This window comes from Agrilus planipennis, unplaced genomic scaffold (genome assembly GCF_000699045.2).
Source record: "Agrilus planipennis isolate EAB-ADULT unplaced genomic scaffold, Apla_2.0 scaffold248, whole genome shotgun sequence".
NCBI lineage: Eukaryota > Metazoa > Arthropoda > Insecta > Coleoptera > Buprestidae > Agrilus > Agrilus planipennis.
This window is the reverse complement of record NW_020438972.1, coordinates 318,741-329,906: the sequence shown is the minus strand read 5'-3', so window position 1 is coordinate 329,906 and position 11,166 is coordinate 318,741. Positions and strand designations below refer to the sequence as shown.

General features: G+C 34.1%; 1 long non-coding RNA gene across 2 annotated transcripts in view; it reads left to right on the top strand.

Annotated features, from left to right (window-relative positions):
• The window catches only part of LOC108739890, a 67,018-nt gene that overhangs the window by 18,664 nt on the left and 37,188 nt on the right, over positions 1–11,166 (top strand). For both annotated transcript variants that reach the window (XR_003231279.1, XR_001938245.2), the window contains exon 2: positions 10,335–10,432. This is a non-coding gene — a long non-coding RNA (uncharacterized LOC108739890). The remainder of the gene's footprint in view (positions 1–10,334; positions 10,433–11,166) is intronic.

The window sequence follows — 11,166 nt, the reverse complement described above, 5'->3', positions numbered from 1 at the left end:
CGTGCTGTCAAACCTACACTAGCAAGGAGATCGGGCTGAAACTATAGCTACAAGCTATCCAAGGATGGTACTATAGAATGTCACCTCAAGGTAGGCCTAGTGGCGTCATCTCTTGGTTAGGCCGGAAACTTATCAATCCACCCTCGTATTAATAAGGGGTTGGTATTAAGGTTGGCTTTGTAGAAGGTCAAAGTAATGAAACTAATTATAGGTTAGGACTACAAGGAAGAAACGTTCAAAATCGCACAGCCATATATAATGGGACGCTATCATTCAAAAGTTGGTATAACTGCCGTGACGTATTCCCGAAACATTAAAAAAATATCACTTTTTGAAAATTAGCCTTTTATTCATGAAAATCTATATCAATCAATTCAAAAACCGGGAATTACAAAAATATTGTGTTGTTACAAAAAAAATACCTAGAGGAAAGATTCTTAGTGCCTTCTGATTCTGCCACTATTTCTTCCAAATTGGTTGTGAAGAATTGCTATTTTCTCTTTCTTTTTCGAAATAGTTTATCTTTAAAGCAATTGTCTTTACTTAAGAAAAAACCAGAAAATTACTTTTCGAACAACAAAAGAGCGATTTTCATTACAAGTAAAATAATTATGACAATTGCGAGCTTCATGTGCATCTATTGTACAAATTGTAAGTTTAATAAAATAAAATAATTCGAAGTGGTCTGTATTCTGTCGAAACTGCCAGACGCGGATCGCGATTTCGATATTTTTGGATCTCATCAGCGCGTCGCAGACAACTCCGACAGAACCCAGACCAACTTTTACCTGCTGTCTTAACAGCGCGTTTTAGAAAATACCACAAATGACGCGGTAAACGCCATCTGTAGCACGATGCTACATTTTAGGATTACGTATGCTCTAACAAGGTCCATTAAAATATATGGATATCTACTTGCTGAAACGAATCTCGGCGTAGCCAACCTCAACGTGATAGGCACGTTACCATAATCGAATAAAATAATTCAAAGTGGTCTGTATTCTGTCAAAACTGCCAGACGCGGATCGCGATTTCGATCTTTTTGGATCTCATCAGCGCGTCGCAGACAGCTCCGACAGGGATTCGTCGGGATTCGTTTCAGCAAGTAAATATCCATATATTTTAATAGACCTTGTTGGAGCATACGTTTGTGGTATTTTCTGTTTGTAAGTTTGTTTACAAATTGAAAATAATAAACACTTTACAGGCGCTAAATACGAAAATTAGTGCCAATTGTGTGGTGACAAAAAGCCAAATGACGTAAAATGAAACGTCACTAAGCGATTACTTCCTACAAAATTTGGGTGATTCTCTTTAATTCTGGAGGTGTTCCTAATTTAATTTAATGAGGACAACATTGTTGTTACAATTGAATACGAATGTCTGTTATCCAAATTTTTTTACTCCCTGTTGAGTGCGTCTGATAACAAGGTAGCAGAAAACAAAACGTTCGTATCCATACGTGACTCTGTAAATAAATCGTTCAATATTTTCGTATAGTTGTTTGGCAATTTATGCTCTGTTGATTTTAATTAAAACGTGTAAACAGCCTCGAAATTCGGTCTCCTCAGGCTGGCAGACATTAAACAATTACGGGATCGAAATACTCCGGGCCATGCTTCTTATTAACGAACGGCACGAGGGTGACTTGCTAATACGCCAACACGAAATGGCAAACTTAACACATTGAGGCTAAATTTAACAGTTGCAACTATATACATTTGGTATTAAAAATATTAGACATGTCGAACAGTTCTCTTAGATAAACTACAATGCAATAACCGTTGTTAAAATCGCGAAGGATGCTTATTATGAAAATTAAAATTCCGCCCCGCGTGAGAGAGCATTTGTCTGTGAAAAACACCTGTGGAAAAATTAGACTCTGAAGCAGTTTTCTTTCTCGCAACTGAAAATCAGTTTCCAGCAAGGCTTACACTCGCTGTAAATGTTCCTTTAAAATTTGCCCCACCATCACACGAGAGGAACCAATGTTCATCTTCTATATCGGGTGTAGTAATGGATTTCGTCTTCTATAGCGACCGTATGTTTCAAATACGTAACTAAGTATCACGTCACATCATGGTAACGACAACTATTCTATAGTGGAATACTGACCCACTCTAATGATTGATGCTGTATTGCTGAATTAGTTTATTGAACTACACATTCATTAACTAAATACGTGGTTTAAACGTTAAAAACTGGCTCTAATGTAGGCACACTTAATTACGCAAGAATAAAAACATGACGCAGCTAATTACCAGCAGATTGAATGTTACGTTGCATTATAGTAATTCTATAGCGGGGTTACCTGTACTTCCAATTACGTTTTTCTCGAAAACGGTGAGCTTTCGGATATAAAAGATTTACTTAATTTTCTTGTTTTAATGTGCCCTATCATCTCTTGTAGGCTGCGCACACCCTGCATATGTGGGTATGTCTGTAACATTACTACGAGGTTGCATTTACATAATTTGATCAGACTTGAGATATGTAGATATACTATTAGAAACTAGAACTAATTCAGTAGGCATTTTGCAGAATACTCTCATAAGACCGTCGTACTTAAAGTGTGGTGTGGTGTATCTCTTTTGATATAAATGACTGCAGTTTTTTAATAGTCTGTAATAATAATAATAATAAAACAACAAAATGGTAAAGACTTTCGGGGCCAGTATATGAACTAATGCTGTTCTGTATAGATTAATTTAAATTCGTTTTTACAGTAAATGATAAATACCCATTACCTGAATATCTGATTTCCCTTTGAATTTCACAATTCTGTTAAATTTTAGGCTATAACAAATGGACATCATTTTTCTTTTTAGTGGCCGTGTCGATTATGGGTCTGCATGTTGTAAATGTTGAAATAGCTAAAACGTTATTAAATAAATAGTAGCTGTAGGCGTATAAAGTGGCCACTGCCCATAAAAATATATGTATCGACATGGACGTAAAGTTTATCCTCGTAGTAAAATTTATATTTATACATAAAATTAAGCTCGGTTTGATGTCACGAGGAATCATTTATGATGATTAAAGTAATGTTGAGTTTTATACAATTTGAATGTTTATCCTAACCTACATATCTGATATTTATTAATGTATAAACTTCAGACTTTATAAAAACCTCGAAATTATAACAGACTGACTTAAAGTCCGTTGATATCTTCAGAACCTTTTATAGCAACCGCACAGCGGGAGAACTATTGAACATTAGATAATTGGCTGAAGGTCGTCATTAAAGTATAAATGAAATTATGTATTTCAGACAGATATTGAAATTAAAATTTTAACAAATAAAATAAACCAAGGGAGGAAATATTGAAGTAATGAATTCAACTTTACAGTTAACAATTTTTCATGGTATTCAAAAACATCTTTTGCTAAATATTTACTTACAGACCAAATAAAATATTTTAGTTACCTAATAAGAAAAATAAATAATCACACGTGCAATTGGCCTGTTTGTGTACCAGCTGTTGCGAAGGTATAGAGTAGGTATGAGTGTTTCCTCACTTGACACTTGCGATAACTAAGGGCGATAAAATAAAGCGGCTGCCAAACTGTCAACGGTTCTCATTCATTAATAGCTCGTTGTCTGGGGTACTTTTTGTTCATACTTTTTGCACTCCCTACGTTGTGGCGCTACTACAGGATACAGTCTGCACTGCCTTCAGATCTTGCCTTTCAAATATTCCTTAATACTGATTAGACTTAGTGTATAATATACTTATTTTAATGCGTATAAAAAGACGATACATCGCTTGTAATGTTTATATTTCTAATTTTTAAATTTCACAACGCATGAACAGCTTTATTGTATTTTCTTCTTTTATAACGTTTTGCAAAACCTATCCGCATTGGTACCGTTGTTGATAATTCATTTATTGAACAATATCCGATTAATGTTTTATTCGCGCAAACTATAAAAAAAACACCCTTAACCTATTCGTGTCAGATCAAGATCAGATCCTGATTTACATCAGGAATTATTTGTTTGTATAACTCAGTTAGTGGAAGGGTGATGATCATTGGGCGTTGAATTATAGATAGTATTATTGCGAGTTAATAATAAAATTTTTACTTCTACGTGCGTGTGTTACCTACATTTCATCATGGAGTTACAACAATTTAAATCTTAGTCAATTCATTAAACAATCAAAATAAACTCTCATTAAACTAAAGTTATACATTTAGGTACAAAAAGCTATCACATAGACTTTTAATTTTGCGGTTTTGTTATCTTTTTTAAAATTTTCTTCAGTAGGGTCACAACCCTGCCTTCTGCTCCTAATGTTTCTTTATATTCTCTCCCTACACCCTCATCTATCACATGCCTAAAACTCATTTTCTCTTCTGCATATTCTGCATTTTCTCTCTTCTTTTAACCAATATTCATTCTCATTGCATTCGTTCCCCATTCTAAGCTTTGTTATAACTGCCATATGCTCATTTCCCTTCCAATATTATTACATCTTACATGTCCCTTCATCCCTTCCGCATGTTTTAACCTATGTATTCTTAAGTCTCAAAACGAAGGAAGTGCAGTCACTCTTTCTAATATTTTAATTAATTTAAAGCGCAAACCTCCATTATTTGCGCTGGAGTACAAAACGATTGACTGTTAGGGAGCTTAGGTATTCGAGTAAATGGAAAGAATTTAGTTAAAAAGTTTGCCGCTCTTATAATAATTGCTCCAGCCGGAAACTTGGGAGACCAGTAATTTATTACACTTGAGGCTGTGGTTATAATGGTTTGGTGCTTTTCACATAATTATTTATTAGATTATACTCTTAAACTTTCTTGTTTGAAATCTTTTTAATTTCGCAAAGTTCTCATTTAATGAACTAGCGACCACAAGGAGAAGCATTATTTCTCCCCTTTAGTACTTTACGTCCGCGAAATCGATAAAATCGACATTAACTGTAAACCAGATCGTTAATAATAAGTAAATTACAGTTATGTTAAGAATCAATTTGCTTACAAAACATTGTTTGAGAATTAGGAAGATAATCTTGGAGGTATAAATAAAATATTATATTTTCTTTATTTTATGCCCCATAATACTTTTTTTGAACATTTATCGAAATCGGTCGAAATAATACCATTTTTAGTTGCCTTAATAGTAACCCGAGATAAAAATGTTCAGTCTCTCAGAGTTTCTGAAAGCGAGACTTGAGTCTCCGTTTCTCATTGGGTCTCTCTAGTGTCGCTGAGAGAAACTGTCGAGAGACAGAGAGATCCTCATTTCGTATCCAGTCTCTGAACAAGAGACTCGAGTCTCTCAATAAGTGGTGTCTCGATAGACATGGTTAAAATATTCTAAGTTCGACATATTTCAGAGATCCCACTCTTTCTACGAGAGACTCGAGTCTCTCAATTTTTCAGTTTTATTCATTCAATCTCTCTGCGAGAGACTCGAATCTCTGAATTAACAATTTTATCGTTCGAGTCTCTCATACAGAGACTGTGAGAGATCCATAAAAACACCTAGGCAATAACTGAGCGACTGTGAAAGACTGTGAGAGACGCTTTCAGAGACGCTAAAAGACTCTCAGAGAATGTAGAGAAACTGAAAATTTTTGTCTAGGGAACACGCACATTTAGATTCAACATTTTTGTTTGTGCTCAGTACCTACCTTATTAATGGTATAAGATTTATTACACTGATTTCATAATAATTACATATCGAAAAGAAGTACCTGTGTAAATAAAAGTAATTAAAGTTTCAATGTTTAGTTATTAATATAATAATACTTGTTTCACTTACCTAACATAATTACCTGCAAAAAGGGTGCAATGGTATTTTATTTATTAAATTATTGTTACTGCTGCTGCTTATGTCAGGAAAGAAGAGTTTAAATAAAAGGCAAAAGTGTAATTTTGTCAAATTGATAAAGATTTTTGCAGTCATTTCGTGAACTTATGCTGTCTTGATTCGGGTCGAAAGACAGTTATCGGTCGGAATTACCTCCTAACATTTCGCTAACACAAACGCCAAAACTTCAGAGGTCCTTCCAACTCCGACAGTCCACATCCAGCATGGAGTCTGGAGTTTTGTTTTCGTTATTTTAACTTTTTGGATATTTATGTTATTACAAAGAATTAAAGTGCATAAGCCATACATTATTTATTGGCTGATACTAAAATCCAACCTTTTAAGAAATGAACTTGTTAATTAGGGATTCTCAAAATGATACAAAATCGCGTATTTTCATGCATGGGATTACACTTCAGCTGGGAGTATTAAGAGTAAATTATACTCACAGGGATTCATTTTTATGGACCATAAAGTGTTTAACTGTCTCATGAAATGGACAATAAACTGCTTACTTATCTTCCTGTTACGACTTGTGAAAATAGGTGTCGTGTATCCACAAAAGTAGCAACAGCCCTTTCAAGAAAAACGTTTGAGATGAAAACAATACACTGTACCAAAAGAATGGACACTTTTACATGCAACTCGAATATACCAATTTCCAGTGAACACGAAAACAAAGGTTATGTATCATCATCATCATCATCATCATATCAGGTCATCAGTCCTAAGACTGGTTGGATACCTACCTTCACTCTTTCCTATCCTGAGATAATCTCCGTTTTTCCCTAAAATTAGATCATCCCACATCTTTAACTATTTGCGAACAGTAATCTAATCTAGGTCTACCTTTTCTCTTAAGTCCTGTTCTGCCTCTAATATGTCTCTGACTAGACCTTCATGTCTGAGAAGGTGTCCAACCAACTTGTTTAAAGCTATGTATAGTTACCAAATATTTATAGAAAAATCCGTACAGTTATTGCTTCAGGAGGAAGAATAACTGGTCATGAGTTTCAAATAGAGTAACTTGTTCTTCCAGTTGTAGAAACAACTGTTGAGTGAAGTAATAAGTATTATAAATTTTTCATTAAATATTTTGTACGTTAATGTGTTTCAGTTAAAATCAGTTCAAACCAATTGGTACCTACTTGTGAGTAGTCCTGCGTCTTAACAACAAATAATAACTAATCCTAGTAAAACTCGGCTATGTTTCTCTAACTTTTTTAATATTAACACAACAACAATAGTTTCTATCGAAAGCCATTATCAAGATTAACAATACTACTCTACAATAATAATAAAGTTTGTAAAAATGATGCCCAAGAGATACATTAGAAAAGTGTTATCACTGAACTAACTCGAATTTTTTGATTTATTTAAAACAACGTTGATGTCCGGACAGGAGCGTCTCACTTTAAAATAAATTTAATAAATGAAGATTTTGAGATTTCGGTTACTTTAGGACGATTTTCGGATAAACAGATGATATTTTCAGATAGATTTGGTATAAAAAGACAGAATATCGACAAAACAAACGTGTAATTCGTATAGTTAATACAATTTCTATCTCATGTTTTCTACGGAAAAACTCCAGAAAAAAATTATTTATTGTTATGGCGCGTATTTTAGTCAGGGGCTTGCATACTAGAATTTATTCAGAGTAGTCTAGCAACAGTAACACTTATGGGATTCCTTAGGCAAAGGACTCCTATTCAGGTCGGAACGGTAACGTATTTAAAAAGTATATGGGATTCCGGGACTTGTGCTGATCAACCCTATCGTAACGTTCTGTGTAATTCAATTTATTAGCATTATTCCCAACCGAGACATGAAAAGAGCCTTGCAAAGAAGATTCCGCACCACAATGCTGTTCGTGTGTTCGTGATTAATATATTACTTTACAAAATATCCAAAATAGATACCTTAGAGCCAAGGATACTAGAAAGGAGCAATAACAATAATTCCGAAGCGAATGGGTTTAAAAAACATTAAAAGAAGTAATAAAGACCAAAAAATGCTATCATCATTTTCGGTACTATCAGTAGTCAAATACATAATATCCTTGCCTACGCGCAAATCGGATGCGCACTGCCTTACTGCGCAATGGACGATCGAGAACAGCTGGCACCGTACATTAAATAAGTCACCCGATTTATTGTTTTCAGAAACTAAACTACAAAAAACTTCTTAACACATATTACGGCACTGGAATCCACAATAGATCTCAGACATTGACACACCCTGAAACGTTCCCCAAAAAAAGCTGAAACAAAATATCACTTTTTTATTTATGACATCACATGTTTGCGTTTGTGACAGTTTATCTATTATTTAAAAAGCCATTGGCGCTGAGAAAGGCGAATTGAAAGACGTCAAGTTGGAAATTTGAATGAACTTTGTATTGTCTCCCAGTTTTACGACACTAGATTTTTAAGGCTTACGACCGCCCCCGTCGTATAAAAAGGAAGAGACGGGGGTGAAATCCCGGCGAGCTTCGCTTTAATTTGATTTTCTGATACGTTGAGACAGCTTACATGAATCAGCTTGTCAAGTCTCGACATGCCCAGCCCAGACTGTGAGTTGGTCGTTAGTTTAGCACAACGTTTTGTTTTAATAACGCGCGCCCTATGAATCTATGAGAATAAATCTTGATCATAACTTCACCAAATTTCGTTCGTAAATTTATTATGCGAACGATGGAACGGGATGTTTTACATAATACAAGTTCATATTTAGTAAACTGTAAATTCAATTTTTATGCAAGACGGTACAAAAAAAAATTGAGATTAATGTTCTACTTTACACGGTGACGGTGTTCATATAATTCCTTTTACATTAAAATGTATGGCATATGTTTTGAGAACCGAGTGGAACTGACGTCAAATAAGTTTACTCATTATGTCATCATCATAAGGTCGTCAGTCCTAAGACTGGTTAGACACGCATTTCTACCCTTTCCTATCCTGAGCCAATCTTCGCATTCCCCTAAAACTAGAACTCCCACATTCTTAACTATTTGCGAGCAGCAATCTAATCCAGATCTACCTCTACTCCTCTTACTGCCTCTAATGTGTCTCTGACTGGAACTTCATGCCTGAGAAGGTGTCCTACCAACCCACCTCGTCTAATTCTTATTAACATTCACAGAATCCTATGTTCTCCTATTCTTTCTAATACATCCTCATTCATAGGTATAAATATCCGAAAATATGTATTGTTAGTACACTAAACACATAGGTATTATCATTCGCCAATTTGTGTCAAATCAATGGAAATGATAGCAACAAGTGTTTGCCAGTCCAGTAATCTAGCCTCGGTTGGATTTAGAAGTGTCTCAATTGAATCAAACTGACGTATGATAATTACCATACAGGTAGTAGAATTAGAGTAGGCAAACTCATCGGAAATGTGTTTCTTAAAAGAAACGAACAGAAACCAAAGAGTCCTCTACTGTAGTCCGAGCTCGTTTTGCTTTGATCATGCATGCTTTATATCCAACTATGTCGATCGATTAACAACCCCATTAAATAAAACCAGAGAAGGTTCCACTATTTTTCACCTTACAGCTCACCGGAGCATTCAAGGCAGCATGGGGCTTGCATACTGTAACTATATAATCTCCATAGAGAGTATTCATGTATTTAATGTCCACGAGGTTGATGCCTTATTAGTCAACTCCTTAGTATTGTAACTACTAAAATAATGACAGTTAAAAATGAAATGTCGAACTAAATACCACTTCAAGCAACTGTCATTTCATCTTGCCCTAATCCCTCTGCATGTCATTGTATGAAAAAATTGATATGGTGAAGTAAAAACTTCGTTCTTCACTTTTGAAAATCGAATTACTTTTAAAATTTACTGTTAAATGACATACATGAACTGGCTACCATGGTAAGATGCCTACCATTTAATTATTGCCCACGGCGCTCTTCCAATTCCAGCCTGAGTACTATCCTGCTACTAATTGTAATGTGTTCAATGGTACTGTTGATTTTCAAAATATGTAACATCTTATTCAGTAACAATTAAAAATAAATTGCAAAACCTAAATAATTGCTTACAGTTACCTTATTTGTTACACATTTTCAATAATATTCATTAAATTCAACTAGTGTTTTCAAGGACTTTTAATTAAATAATTATCATACAATACCTGAATATATTTNTGGGGGCTATCATCTAGACATTTACCCAGTATTTTTTTTAATTAATTAATTAACCGATGTCAAAACATTAATATCCTAAAATAAAAATTAAAATCCATACAGTCCGTATGGTTAACAAAATGAACAGAGTAGTGATTCACTTTGAGATAATGATATTATCTTGTACATAATTTTTCCAATGTAACACATGCAAAAAATCGAGGCAGTAATCGCTCGATATGTTATTCGGTCATCGGGTCAGTAATATCGGAACAGTCGTAGGTATAAGGAGTATGTTTAGTTGTTTCATAATCGCCGTATACGCCAACGTGTATGAAGTTTCACCAATTTTAATTTTGTTTTAGTTTCTATAGTACCTACTTCAGGATACGTGAACGCCGAAACAATTCCAACTTCCTACAAAGTCAACGTACATCAACGCTAAGATTGCGAAGGATCGTTGGTAAGTGGCTACTATATATATTATGTACATTAAATAGCCGATGTTATACATGGGCTATTTACACTGTTTTATACTGCTGCTTTTTATTTTGAATTGGAATTGTTTTTGAGAATTTACATTACATTGAAACAAACAAACTAAGAAACAACAGTGCTCATAGGGACTTTACTATAAATGTAATTTAATCTACGATTATTTTACTGTTGATGCTTTCTTATAATGCATCGTATATAAATATGCTCATGGTGATGCTTATCTAAACTAAATCTGATATCCTAATCAGTATTAAAATCCTTTATTTAAAATTAACTTCTAGTGGTTTTTGTATTCCGAAAAACATGTTAAATTTATGTATCTTTTCTTCCAAATATGTTCTTCTTTTTTCATTTATCATTTGACAATGATCATTGTCACTTGATAATGGCTAACGCCGAAACCGGTCGTGACAGATCAGAAAAAAGAAGAACATATTTGGAAGAAAAGATACATAAATTTAACATGTTTTTCGGAATACAAAAACCACTAGAAAATAAGTAAACACGTTGCTGAATTGAAAGGAAAAAAAAGAAAAGTATCATCAGATGGAAATGCAAAAAATAAATTTAAAAAAGTCATGCGTAGGTAGTAATTGGCAGAGCTCGTAACATAGTAATAACATATTGCATGCATAGATTATTAATATTCCTAATAACGTAAAAAAAAACAAAAAAAAAATTAGTTGTAGTCTTATAATA